Source organism: Oncorhynchus kisutch, linkage group LG28, assembly GCF_002021735.2.
Source record: "Oncorhynchus kisutch isolate 150728-3 linkage group LG28, Okis_V2, whole genome shotgun sequence".
NCBI classification, from domain to species: Eukaryota; Metazoa; Chordata; class Actinopteri; order Salmoniformes; family Salmonidae; genus Oncorhynchus; species Oncorhynchus kisutch.
Window position 1 is genome coordinate 41892968 of NC_034201.2, and position 15122 is coordinate 41908089.

The following is a 15122-nucleotide window of genomic DNA, read 5'->3' on the forward strand; positions in this document are numbered from 1 at the left end:
CTTCTGCCTGAGCTGGTCAGTATGTATAGCTAATCCAAGTTTAACACCTGTTTACATTTTTTTTAACATGTAGTAGAAATGCAAAAGTGTGGCTCTCCACTTTCTGGAGGTCATTAGAGTATGATACCTAAGGAGATGGAGAAAACACCTGTCTCCGGATTACATCTTCAAACTAAGGGCAACCATGGCAACCATGACAGGGAGAAGCGTCCATCCACAATGTACAGTGGGGCAAAAAAGTATTTAGTCAGCCACCACTGTATATGGCTAAGATAGTCTAACTAACTATATTTTCAGTTGTTACACGTTTTTAATTTTGACAGAAAGTCATTTTCATTTCAAGTTAATGTACTGTTAGCTAGCTAGCTAACGTTAGTTGGCTGGCTCGCTAGCTAACGTGACGTGTATGATCTTATTATTCGTATATCAGAGCCATTTGCTTTGCTAGTTATAGCCTAATGTTATCTAGCTAATATTGAACCTGGTTGGTTAGTTATTTGCAGATTCATGCAGGGTAGTAACGTCATGAGTTGGGATTATGGTTCATTGTTTACCTAACTAGCTAGCTACATGTCTTAAAAAAGACTCCATTAGGCAAGTAACTATTTTAATAGAATGTCACTGCGACAACTGTTGATAGACGTAGAAGGTAAATTCGTTCTGGCTATCTACTCTGAGCGCAAAATAACTGATACATTTATGAACGCTCAACACCCGTTGAATATGGCTGATGTCAGTAAATGTTGGCAAAAAAGCATAAATTGTTGCCAGCAGCACAGTTGCTGTCACCAACTCCCTGCATAGCATAAAAACAGCCTAACCAGCTCTGCTAGGGCAAGTAAATTGGTCAGTGAGCTGTTCTCTCGTTTGTGTCTGGAAGTAGCTAACAAGCTAGCCAATGTTAGCCAGTTAGCTTGGGTGCTTGACTGTTGTTGTTGTTAGGACAGAACGCTCAGATCAACCTCTCTGGGCTCGACAACATCCAGTGAATTTGCAGGGCACCAAATTCAAACAACAGAAATCTCATAATTAAAACATCTCATAATTAAAACATACAAGTATTATACACAATTTTAAAACAATCACAGACAATCATATTTCATCCCGCCATGCGCGACACAAAACTCAGAAATAACGATGTAATTCATGCCTTACCTTTGAAGATCTTCTTTTGTTGGCACTCCAATATGTCCCATAAACATCACAAATGGTCCTTTTGTTCAATTAATTCCGTTGTTATATCTCCAAAATGTGAATTTATTTGGCGCGTTTGATCCAGAAAAACACAGGTTCCAACTCGCGCAACATGACTACAAAATATCTAAGAAGTTACCTGTAATCTTTGTCCAAACATTTCAAACAACTTTCCTAATATAACTTTAGGTCTTTTTTAACGTAAATAATCGATAAAATTGAAGACGGGATAAACTGCGTTCAATAGCGGATAAAAAACAAAGTGGAGCGAGCTTTCAGGTCACGCGCCTCAACCACAACAGTACACTTCACTCAACCCTCATTCTGAACAGGGCTACTTCTTCATTTCTCAAAGGCAAAACATCAACCAATTTCTAAAGACTGTTGACATCCAGTGGAAGCGATAGGAACTGCAAGCAACTGCCTTAGAATTCTAGATTCCCAATGAAAACTCATTGAAAAGAGAGTGACCTCAAAAGAAAAGTCCTGGTGGTTTGTCCTCTGGGTTTCGCCTGCCAAATAACTTCTGTTATACTCACAGACATCATTCAAACAGTTTTAGAACCTTCAGAGTGTTTTCTATCCAAATCTACTAATACTAATATGCATATCCTAGCTTCTGGGCCTGAGTAGCAGGCAGTTTACTTTGGGCGCGCTTTTCATACGGACATGAAAATACCGCCCCCTAGCCTAGAGATGTTAAGGAGATGGGTGTGCTAAAGCTTAAGAAGGTGTGAATGATGCTGAATGGGTGTAGACAAAGAAGAGCTCTCCAGTAGGTATGGAAATATTCAAAGGCCATTTTCTCAAAAGTGAGGTTACAAGTTTATCAACTTGCTTCAATTTAGCCACAAGAGCATTAATGAGGTCGGGCACTGATGTTGTGCGATTAGGCCTGGCTCGTAGTTGGCGTTCCAATTCATCCCAGAGGTGTTCGATGGGGTTGAGGTCAAGGCTTTGTGCAGGCCAGTCAAGTTCTTCCACACTGATCTTGACCAACCATTTCTCTATGGACCTCGCTTTGTGCACGGGGGCATTGTCATGCTGTAACAGGAAAGGGCCTTCCCCAAACTGTTGCCACAAAGTTGGGAGCACAGGATCGTCTAGATTCTAGAATGTCATTGTATACTGTAGCGTTAAGATTTCCCTTCTCTGGAACCCTGAACCCTGAATCCATCTCACTCACCATTGAATACAGGCAGTTGACCTCAACCCCTCAGTGAATATTCAAAAAAGTATTAAAATAAACTAGATGTATCCACCAATCCAAAGAAAGGAATAGGTGGGACACTGACAGCCCGCTGTTCCACACTGTGGACAACCATAAGCTTTTCGTCATAATATCCAATCTCTGACCCTAGTTTGTTTCAGGTGGCAGCATCGTATTAGTGGAAGCATAGATTGTTCTCAGTGCAGGCCTGGCTGTAGCTAGATATGTTGCATCTGGGACAATTTTAGCTAACCCAAACCTAATTTTCCTATCCTGCCACATGAATTATTCTAACCTGCCACGCTAATTCTCCTAAGCTGCTACAAAAAGTCACTTCTTCTGCTAGTCAAAACCAGCAGACCTGCCCTGAGAGCAGTGTGAGTATACACTAATGCGATATAGCTCTCAGGTGAGAGCTTTCACGTGGTCCTTTGTTTATAGGCTGTGTGCGGTGTTACTGCTTTGCTAGTCATTTCTGTGAGAGCAACCATTTTGTGACCATGACATTTTAAAGTATATATTGAAAATAAAAGTGTTTGTTTATTTGTATAAAAGTGTAATTAAATGATAAAGGTTATTTACTAGTAGTTGGCTGAGGAGTATTTCTCTGTAATAAAGCCCTTTTGTGATTGGCTGGGCTTGGCTCCCAAGTGTGCGGGCTTGGCTCCCAAGTGGATAGTCCTATGCCTTCCCAGGCCCACCCCTGGCTGCGCCACTGCCCTGTCATGTGAAATCCATAGATTAAGGTATATTAAGGTCAAAGGTCTAAATGAATTTATTTCAATTGAATGATTTCCTTATATGAACTGTAACTCAGTGAATCTTTGAAATTGTTGCATGTTGCATTTGTATATATTTTTTTCAGTTTAGAAAGAGCTGGTACTAACCTCATGAAGGTACTAACCTCGTGAAGGTACTAACCTCGTGAAGATACTAACCTCGTGAAGGTACTAACCTCGTGAAGGTACTAACCTCGTGAAGGTACTAACCTCGTGAAGAAACTAACCTCGTGAAGGTACTAACCTCGTGAAGCATTTTCAAGTTATAAATTAAAAACCAACGGTTTAATAAGATTTCCAAACTCTTTTCACATGAAGTTAAATGGACAAGAAGTACCAATTATGTTTGATGTGCCTAGTACAAGTGCATTCAAAATGTCGAATTTTCATGCGTCCTCTTCACTTAAATGTCTTTCTATGCCTTAGGCCAGCCACATCTTCAGATATTTTGTGTGACCTTCTGTTTGTGTGCCTCTCCTGTTTGTGTGACCTCCTGTTGTGGCTCACACCGCAAGACATGCACAAGTGCATGCAGAAATGTCATGATTCTTTCTCTGTCACACACACACACACACACACACACACACACACACACACACACACACACACACACACACACACAACTTGATATCACAAGATAAACAAGACTCAACCTCAATGGTTTCACTGAGGGACATTCCCAGGTATTGTGCAATGCCATTGTGCTCCATATGTTGTTGTTTTCCTGTAGAGCTGGAACAAACTGTTCATAAAGATGGATGTCCAGCTACATTTTCTCTATCATTTTGGAGGCCAGAGGTTGCTCTCTCCCCCCTGCCCCCCCCCCCCCCCCCCCCCCTCTCGCTCACACACTCACACACTCACACACCCACACCCACACATAGGAAAGCAATAATTATTGTTGTCATGCTAACTGTATTTATTTGGTTTATTTTGTTGATCAAGTCTAACCTTGATCACCACTGATGAAAACAAAAGAAAGACAGCATAGTTGCATAGTCATCAGTGAAGATTCGATCTAAATAGATGTCTTATGGTGGTGGTTGGTACCAGGTCACAGGATTTCCCCGTCGCAACCCACGGAGTTTACAGAGCGGAAACGCTGTATTGAATACTTCACCGACATTTCCTCCTGTTCCGGATTCTGGCGTTTTCTCAACAGACATCATTCTCAACAAACCCACCATCCTGTATGTTTACATTAACATGAAAATGGAAAAAACTAAATTGTTATTTGTCCGATGTTGCAATTGATTGAGAATGATTGAAAATGATGTCTGTTTGGATATGCGCTTGTACGCGTCATGAGCATTGTCATAGAGTTGTGCAATCTCTCTATGTGCAGTGGGATAATAAAAGGGACTTTCCATGACTATATTGGAATATACGCCTATGCAAATGAGCAGTCGTCGCTTCCCTTATATACCAACTACTATGTGAGGCCCATCATGAACGCTGTGAGTGGAGAAGGCGGCTAATGATCCCCCAGAGCGCCTCTTTACCCAGACAGCACGGCAGGATGATTCAGCAGTGGCACGGCCGTGATGCTGACAGCACTGTTACCAAAATGACTCATCCTGATGATGAAGCCAAAGAAACAAAAAAGGAGAGAGAACCTCATGGTAAGTACAAAAAGAAAGTGACTAACTACCTAATGAAAGAACCCTAGGCTATAGGGGTAAATGAGAATGGTCTAAGCTGTCTAATTTGTATTCAAATTCATGGTTATTTTATTAAGAGGACTAGGCCTGTACTGTCTAATGGCCTCTATTTAAATAAACGGATTAATTTGTGCAGAATGCATTCAGAGGTGAGTTTACTGCATTTAAGGGTTTAGACTATTCTAACATTAGGCTAGCCATCTCCCTACAATGTTAAAGCACAATACTTTATAGTACTCTATAATATGCATAGGCTACAATAATGTAATTACAGGATAATCACATGTATAGCCTCATTAATCCACTTGAAATGGACCCATGTCTGATAATGTTGTTGAATCATCAAAAAGTATTGCTAAAATGGAGACTATAGCCTAATTCAAATTTAAAAAACGCATGGCAAGAGATTGTTAAACATTTTATATTCGATACACAATTATAACCCTAGTAATTGTAACTTATTGAAACATTTTCTAAATATGTTTGCAACTAGTACAATTTTCCTAAGACAATTTAACAATTTAGCGACTACAAATAACTTCTGAATAACTTCTGATTAAACTGTTCAATTACTAACATATCAAGCAACAAACTGCTATTACATTTTATGCCACAACTAAGGTATCCTTTTTGATTTAAAACAGTTTATGAGAATTCATGTGATACATGATGAAATACCAAGACACTGTGTTGTTACATAGTGAAACCAAACCTTTAATGTAAAGTCATTTGCTTTGAAGAAAGATAGGTCTACTTCAGCTCTAAATAATCCATTAGTATTGTTGCAACAATAATAACAATAATAACAGAAACAAAAGTCATATTCAGATAAATGCACCTATTCTTGTTATTTTATTATTGCATATTAATTCATTATTTGAATTTATGGGCAAATATCTGCTTTGAAAATAGTCAAATTAAAGAGCAATGTCCAGATTTAATTTAATTGTTCAAATCTTTGAACAGGCCTTTAATGTAATATTTTCTTAGTGAGTTCCTGTTTTTATGCTGGATGTTTGGCAATTGGCACTATTGTGTTTCAGTCACATGCCCTGCGTTGAAGAATAGAAACCTACAAATATAAAGTTCTTTAAAAGTTAACATTTTACACTGGAAAACCTGGTATCGGTTATCTGCCTACATAAAATAGGGACATGACAGTGTTTAACTTTAGTGCAGTATCATGGGAATGGAATGCACCAATACTGCACATATACAAGTGATCCTTGGAGGTAGCCTACAATAAAAAATAAAATCAAGTCTGACATATTTATTTTTCAAGGGATAGTCTGTTTTCTCAGTCACAGTATCATGTCCTTTGTACATAAATGTATTACAATGAGACAGAATCAATCACCAAATACTTTTCAAATTTGGGAATAGTCTATACATATTTTAGATTTTTCTACATACTGATGTAACTTTTTAAAGTGAGCTATATTTTAATTGAACTCATGTACTAAATAAACAGTATGGCTGTTTTTGTTTTTGTTTGTGTGATCGCATCACTTTACAGGAAGGATGAGCTGTTCATTCATCTGTAAATGAATGCACTGAACACACCCTGAGTTCTTAGCTTTGAGAACTGAATTCCAAGGGTTGTATTTCTGAAGTCAGCCCATGGAGCTCAGTTCTTAAGCCTGGACGCTCCCTAATCTTGCACAGACAGATATGTGAACAGAGCAACCTTAAACGGAAAGAAATAACCCAAAGTAAATACCTCCATTGCATAGTATTATTACTCGAATATCAATCTTGTAAAAATATTTCAATCAAACCCTGGATTTGATTATTATGCTGTACACATTTGTCTTTAAACCCCAACATTTGTAATATTTTCTTGATGTTAGAGTGTACTTATGTTGCAGATATATCACCTGCCTTTTCTTATGCTGTGATAGTCTCTAACTGATGGCTAAGTGTCAGTTTGAATGTTGCTGGACTATTCTCTAAATGGGCTCTATGGCTCCTTCTTGTCCGTAGGCCTGATAGAAGATATTGTAGATTAAACATAAATAGACCAGGCTGTAATTTTAGCCCAAAATATTGTATCTTTGGATTACTCAGAGCTCAAGACGGTTGCTGCCGATTCTCCTCAGTGTCAGCCTTTTTCCATGGTGAGCTAATTTGAGAATGTACAAATGAAACAATGAAAATGCCGTAATATCATTATTAAATATTTTGTTTATGTTCCACATCAGAAGAGGACACGGATCAAAACAAGATCAACTCACTGTGGAACTTTCTCACCATCCTTTATAAAAACAAGTCAAAGTATCCATTCATTAATCACTACTCACCCAGCACAAATAAACAGCTGTCTTTTAAGAAGTTCCCCAAAAAATAACAATGTGTCCAGTTCATTAGGACACCTACACCACCCGATGTCACAGGAAGGCCGTAAAGATCATCAAGGACAACAACCACCCGAGCCACTGCCTGTTCACCCCGCTATCATCCAGAAGGCGAGGTCAGTACAGGTGCATCAAAGCTGGGACCGAGAGACTGAAAAACAGCTTCTATCTCAAGGCCATCAGACTGTTAAACAGCAACCACTAACATTGAGTGGCTGCTGCCAACATACTGACTCAACTCCAGCCACTTTAATAATAGGAATTGATGTAAAATATATCACTAGCCACTTTAAACAATGCTACTTAATATAATGTTTACATACCCTACATTACTCATCTCATATGTATATACTGTACTCGATACCATCTACTGCATCTTGCCTATGCCGTTCTGTACCATCACTCATTCATATATCTTTATGTACATATTCTTTATTCCTTTACACATGTGTGTGTATAAGGTAGTAGTTTTGGAATTGTTAGCTAGATTACATGTTGGTTATTACTGCATTGTCGGAACTAGAAGCACAAGCATTTCGCTACACTCGCATTAACATCTGCTAACCATGTGTATGTGACAAATACATTTGATTTGATTATGTTATGTAATTGACAGAGGCAGAGGGGGGAGAGAGGGACTGGAGGGCATGAAGTTAGTTTACCCCTTTTGTATGACGATGCTACACTTTGGAAACAGACAGATGGCTCCTGTTTTCCACACCCTGGAAACTGTTACTAATTTTGTAATAGAAAAAACCCAAACAGTTATGTTAGTAGTAAAGGGGACTGGATCCACCTGTTAATAAGTAGTACAACTCTGTTGTAAGAGCCCAGTAGATGGAGCCCCACCAGGGTGTGTGTGTGTGTGTGGGGGGGGGGGGGGGGGGTAAAGCTGCTAATGATGGCTATTAGACACCTTATTATGTGCTGCGTTGGAAACGTTCCTTCATGTTCTGTGATCCGACAAGATTCGGTGTATTCTGTTCACTGTGTGCCGACCACAGTTATAATGTTTCGTAAAACGACAAAGAAGCCTTTCAGAGAAAAACAAGTAAACATGTAAAGCGCTTTTTGTATGGTCATTGTTTTTATATTGTCATTAAACAATACTGTGTCATACATTCTTATAGATGTGTGCCTGATACCTTGAATGACTTAGGAGAGAGGTAACCTGCCACACTAATGGATCGAGTAGACGGCCTGCTTGGGTAACGTCATCAGTAGTTGCCCATATGCTGTGTTTTTAGAGGAGTTCAGACACACAACTCCGGGCCTGTTTGAACTAAATAAATTGCATCCACAGAAGAAGAAAAAAAATCACAACATTTTGGTCAATTTTGCTCCTATGGTGTTGTAATCAAATGGACACCTTTATCAACCAAATCACTGATAAAGATATCTGTGTAACTGCCAAAGTCATCTGTCCCATTTACACAGGTGTACGGTTGGATAGATTGAATAGAGACTAAATTAACACATCATGTCAAGTCTTAAAACCTTAGTTTGCCATTGTACCTTTTTAATTGTTACAGCAAGTGTGTTTTGTATTTGTATTGAATGTATTATGGATCCCCAGTAGTTCCTGCCAAGGCAGCAGCTACTCTTCCTGGGGTCTGGCAAAATTAAAACTTCTTCGGGATCGGTGTCCCTTCCACGGGACGGTTGAGCTAACATAGGCTAATGCGATTAGCATGAGGTTTTAAGTTACAAGAAATATTCACAGGAGATAGTCATATCTGATATTGGCAGAAAGCTTAAATTCTTGTTAATTTAACTGCACTGTCCAAATTACAGTAGCTATTACAGTGAAAGAATAGCATGCTATTGTTTGAGAAGAGTTCACAATGTTGAACATGAAAAGTTATTAATAAACAAATTAGGCACATTTGGGCAGTCTTGGTACAACATTTTGAACAGAAATACAATGGTTCATTAGATCAGCCTAAAACTTTGCACATACACTGCTGCCATGTAGTGGCTGAAATCTAATTTGCACCTGGGCTGGAATAATACATTATGGCCTTTCTCTTGAATTTCAAAGATGATGGTACAAAGAAATACAAAATAACGTTGTTTTTATTCTTCGTATTATCTTTTACCAGATGTATTGTGTTATATTCTCCTACATTCCTTTCACATTTCCCAAAAATTCAAAGTGTTTCCTTTCAAATGGTACCAAGAAAATGCATATCCTTGCTTCAGGGCCTGAGCCACAGGCAGTTAGATTTGGGTATGTCATTTTAGCTGAAAAAAAAAAAAAAGGGTTGATCCTTAATTTGAAAAACATTACAATACATTCATTACAGAATTCACAACACACTAAGTGTGTGTCTTCAGGCACATATTTCACTACCACATATCTACAACACAAAATCCATGTGCACGTGTATGTATATGTCCCCAGCTAGCCATGTTTCCGTGAAACGGAGTATGTTACAATCCCGGATATCTCTTTGGAAAGCAACTCTTTCCAAAGCCCTGATTTTGTCGACTTTGTTAACTAGGGACTGTAACAAATACTCGGGAAGCGGTGGGTGGTGTGTGCGCATCCGAAGCCTCACTAGAAGACCGTTCCGGCACCCTCTCCTCCTAGTTGTTTTGGGTCTGCCTCTGGAGTCAGTTCAAATCTCCTGGGAGGTGCAGACAAAGGATCCGCTTTGGGAAAGTCGTATTCCTGGTCGTAGTGCTGGTTGTGCTGGTAAGTTGATATCCAATAGTTCTTCCCGGTTGTATGTAATAACACTTAAGGTTTTCTGAACTAACAATGTAAGATATAATACATCAAAAAATACTGCACAGTTTCCTAAGGACTAGAAGCGAAGCTGCCATCTCTATTGGTGCCATCTTGCTAAGCATATTGTCCATGTGAAAGTTCATAATTTGGCCAAATGTACTTTGTTGCTGGCATGTCATCCCTAAGTTTGTTTATCTTGCCAATGAAAAAGTAATTAAAGTAGTTGGCAATATCAGTGGGTTTTGTGATAAATGAGCCATCTGATTCAATGAAATGGGAGCCGTGTTGGCTTTTCCCCCCAAAATGGAATTTAAGGTGCTCCAAAGCTTTTAAATGTTTGTTTTTTAAACAAATGAGGCCTACCTACACACTCGTTAGCCTACATGAGTTAAGTAAACTGAAGGACTATAATATGGTCTTGGCAGTTCTGATGCCTTGTGAAACTGGTCATTGTGCTACTGCAGACTGGAGATTTCACAAGAGTTATCCAGGGATTTACCAAGAGCACAGACCCAGGCACTCCATGACTTTCACATGGACAATATGCTTACATTGATAGATTACCAAGTCTTTAAGAGTTTATTCAGAAGACAACAGCTCTATAAGCATAACTAGGAAGTGGTGCCCCAACTTCCTAGTTAATTACATTTACATGATTCGTTTAATAAGGTAATATTAATTACAGAGAATTGATTTGATAAAATAGCATGTCATATATAATTGAATCCATAGTAAAGACATGCCAGATCTCTTATACACTATTTTAGGCCCAACTGTTGGAACTTTGGCTTTCCTGGATATAGAAACTATATTGTGATCACTGCACCCAATGGGTATGGATACAACTTTAGAACAAAGTTCTAGAGCATTAGTAAAAATGTGATCAATACATGTGGATGATCTTGTTCCTGTAGTGTTTGTAAACACCTTGGTAGGTTGATTAATATCCTGAACCAGATTACAGGCACTTTCCCCTCTTTCCACTGGGATTCTCTGCCTCTAACCCTATTACAGCGGCTGAGTCACTGGCTTACTGGGGCTCTTTCATACCGTCCCTAGGAGGGGTGCGTCACTTGAGTGGGTTGAGTCACTGATGTGATCTTCCTGTCTGGGTTGGCGCCCCCCTTGGGTTGTGCCGTGGCGGAAATCTTTGTGGGCTATACTCTGCCTTGTCTCAGGATGGTAAGTTGGTGGTTGAAGATATCCCTCTAGTGGTGTGGGGGCTGTGCTTTGGCAAAGTGGGTGGGGTTATATCCTTCCTGTTTGGCCCCGTCTGGGGGTGTCATCGGATGGGGCCACAGTGTCTCCTGACCCCTCCTGTCTCAGCCTCCAGTATTTATGCTGCAGTAGTTTATGTGTCGGGGGGCTAGGGTGAGTTTGTTATATCTGGAGTACTTCTCCTGTCCTATCCGGTGTCCTGTGTGAATTTAAATATGCTCTCTCTAATTCTCTCTTTCTTTCTCTCTCTCGGAGGACCTGAGCCCTAGGACCATGCCTCAGGACTACCTGACATGATGACTCCTTGCTGTCCCCAGTCCAGCTGGCCGTGCTGCTGCTCCAGTTTCAACTGTTCTGCCTGTGATTATTATTATTTGACCATGCTGGTCATTTATAAACATTTGAACATCTTGGCCATGTTCTGTTATAATCTCCACCTGGCACAGCCAGAAGAGGACTGGCCACCCCACATAGCCTGGTTCCTCTCTAGGTTTCTTCCTAGGTTTTGGCCTTTCTATGGAGTTTTTCTTAGCCACCGTGCTTCTACACCTGCATTACCTGCTGTTTGGTGTTTTAGGCTGTGTTTCTGTACAGCACTTTGAGATATCAGCTGATGTACGAAGGGCTATATAAATATATTTGATTAGGTTACAGTAAGAAGCTTCCTCTTGAGCGGACAGCTTGATGAAAACCAGTCAATATTCAGGTCCTCAAGAAAGTAGACCTCTCTATTTACATCACATACAGTGGGGCAAAAAAGTATTTAGTCAGCCACCAATTGTGCAAGACAAAATTAGAAGAAAAATCCAGAAAATCACATTGTAGGATTTTTAATGAATTTATATTATGAATTTAGTCAGCCACTTCTTACGAAGGAGTGGCTTCGTAAGAAGCATTTCAAGGTCCTGGAGTGGCTCAGCCAGTCTCCAGATCTCAACCCCATAGAAAATCTTTGGAGGGAGTTGAAAGTCTGTGTTGCCCAGCAACAGCCCCAAAACATCACTGCTCTAGAGGAGATCTGCATGGAGGAATGGGCCAAAATACCAGCAACAGTGTGTGAAAACCTTGAAGACTTACAGAAAACATTTGACCTCTGTCATTGCCAACAAAGGGTGTATAACAAAGTATTGAGACAAACTTTTGTTATTGACCAAATACTTATTTTCCAAAATAATTTGCAAATAAATTCATTAAAAATCCTATAATGTGATTTTCTGGATTTTTCCCCCTGAATTTTGTCTGTCATAGCTGAAGTGTACCTATGATGAAAATTACAGGCCTCTCTCATCTTTTTAAGTGGGATAACTTGCACAATTGGTGGCTGACTAAATACTTTTTTGCCCCACGGTACACTATCAAGCATTTCACAAATATTAGTTAGATACTGACTGCTAGCACTTGGTGGCCTATAGTAACACCCCAAAAGAAAGGCTTTAGATGTGCCAAGTGAACCTGCAACCACAACACTTCAATAACACCTTTTTCTATGTACATTATTAAAAATGCTTGCTGAGAGCTTATAAAAAAATATCATACTCGTCGAGAACATTGTTTACAATGGGTGAGTGGGATCAAATCCTGTTAACGGGATCGATTTGACAACATCCGGTGAAATTGCAGAGCGCCAAATTCAAATGAAATTATTAGAAATATTTAACTTTCATACAACCACAAGTGCAATACACCAAAATAAAGCGTAACTTCTTGTTAATTCAGCCACCGTGTCAGATTTCAAAAAGGCTTTACGGCGAAAGCAAACCTACTAGCTATTATCTGTGGATAGCACCCCATCAAACAAACACATGACAATCATACAGTGACTTGCGAAAGTATTCGGCCCGCTTGAACTTTGCGACCTTTTGCCACATTTCAGGCTTCAAACATAAAGATATAAAACTGTATTTTTTTTGTGAAGAATCAACAACAAGTGGGACACAATCATGAAGTGGAACGACATTTATTGGATATTTCAAACTTTTTTAACAAATCAAAAACTGAAAAATTGGGCGTGCAAAATTATTCAGCCCCCTTAAGTTAATACTTTGTAGCGCCACCTTTTGCTGCGATTACAGCTGTAAGTCGCTTGGGGTATGTCTCTATCAGTTTTGCACATCGAGAGACTGACATTTTTTCCCATTCCTCCTTGCAAAACAGCTCGAGCTCAGTGAGGTTGGATGGAGAGCATTTGTGAACAGCAGTTTTCAGTTCTTTCCACAGATTCTCGATTGGATTCAGGTCTGGACTTGGACTTGGCCATTCTAACACCTGGATATGTTTATTTTTTAACCATATCTTTATGTTTGAAGCCTGAAATGTGGCAAAAGGTCGCAAAGTTCAAGGGGGCCGAATACTTTCGCAAGGCACTGTATTTCAACCCGCCAGGCACGACACAAAACTCAGAAATAACTATATAATTTATGCCTTACCTTTGAAGATCTTCTTTCGTTGGCACTCCAATATGTCCGATAAACATCACAAATGGTTATTTTCTTCGATTAATTCCATTGTTATATCCCCAAAAAGTCCATTTATTTGGCGCGTTTGTTTCAGAAAAACACTGGTTCCAACTCGCCCAACATGACTAGAAATTATCTAATAAAAAATGAAAGCGGAGCGCCAGGTCGCGCGCCCCAAACAAAAGAGTCCACTTGGCTTGACTCCCAGAAAGGAAAGGGCTGCTTCTTCATTACTCAAAGGAAAAACATCAACCAATTTCTAAAGACTGTTGACATCCAGTGGAAGCCATAGGAACTGCAAGCATATTTATATTAAAACGGGCTTGCCATAGAAAACTAATGGAAAACAGATTGACCTCAAAAAAATAATTCCCTGGATGGATTGTGCCTAGGGGTTTCGCCTACCAAATTAGTTCTGTTATACTCACAGACATTATTCAAACATTTTAAGAAACCTGAGAGTGTTTTCTATCCAGATCTACTAATGATATGCATATCCTAACTTCTGGGCCTGAGTAGCAGGCAGTTTACTTTGGGCACGCTTTTCATCCGGACATGAAAATACTGCCCCCTATCCCAGAGAGGTTTTAAAGGACAAGAGGACACAAAATTACCAAGAGTCCCGCAATACAGACAACTCTTTGTGTTGATCCTGTATTGCCGTTCCGCTGTCGATAGCCCAGCTCGACCTAGTTTCATAGGCATAGACCCCCGTTACGGGGTTCCCGAGAAGGTGGAGTGGCTGATGAGATGGCGCTGTTAGCAGCTGGGTTACTGAGGGGCTCTGGTTTCACCACCCTGGTAGGCTACCTCCCAGACAACCCGCAGAATTGCTCCAGCAAACTGTTCAATGCCCGGTCATGGCGTTCAGCCAACGTTTGGACCCCCTCCATAAGGCCACAAAGCAGTTCCTCCTGCCTCCCGATGGTGGCTCCTTGGGAGGAGATGGCGTAGCGCAGCTGGCCTGGGTCTACTGGGTCAGTCATGGCCAGTTTGTACTATCAGGATAAAGGTAAGACCCAGATGCAGACCGTGTCGAAGAAACAATGTTTATGACAGCAACAAGGGCAAAGATACAGGACAGCAGGCAGGGTCAGGGACAGGCAGAGTGGTCAAGCGGGCGGGCTCAGGCTCAGGACAGGCAAGGGTCAAAACCAGGAGGACGTGAAAAGAGAGACTGGGGAAAAGCAGGAGCTGATACAAAAAACTTGAGACTTGATACAACAAACTTGAGAAACAAGACTAACTGGCAACAGACAAACAGAGAACACTATAAATACACAATAAATACACAGGGAATAATGGGGAATAATGGGGAAGATGGGTGACACCTGGAGAGGGGTGGAGACAATCACAAGGACAGGTGAAACAGATCAGTGTGTGACACTTTCCTCTTCTGGTACACAGCTTCAGGATAGTCCTCGTTGAGGAAGATATACATTCCTCTCAAGTTCTTGGCTCTTTACAGAACAGCTATCTTGTTCTTGAACCTCAGGAACTTGACCACTATCGGCCT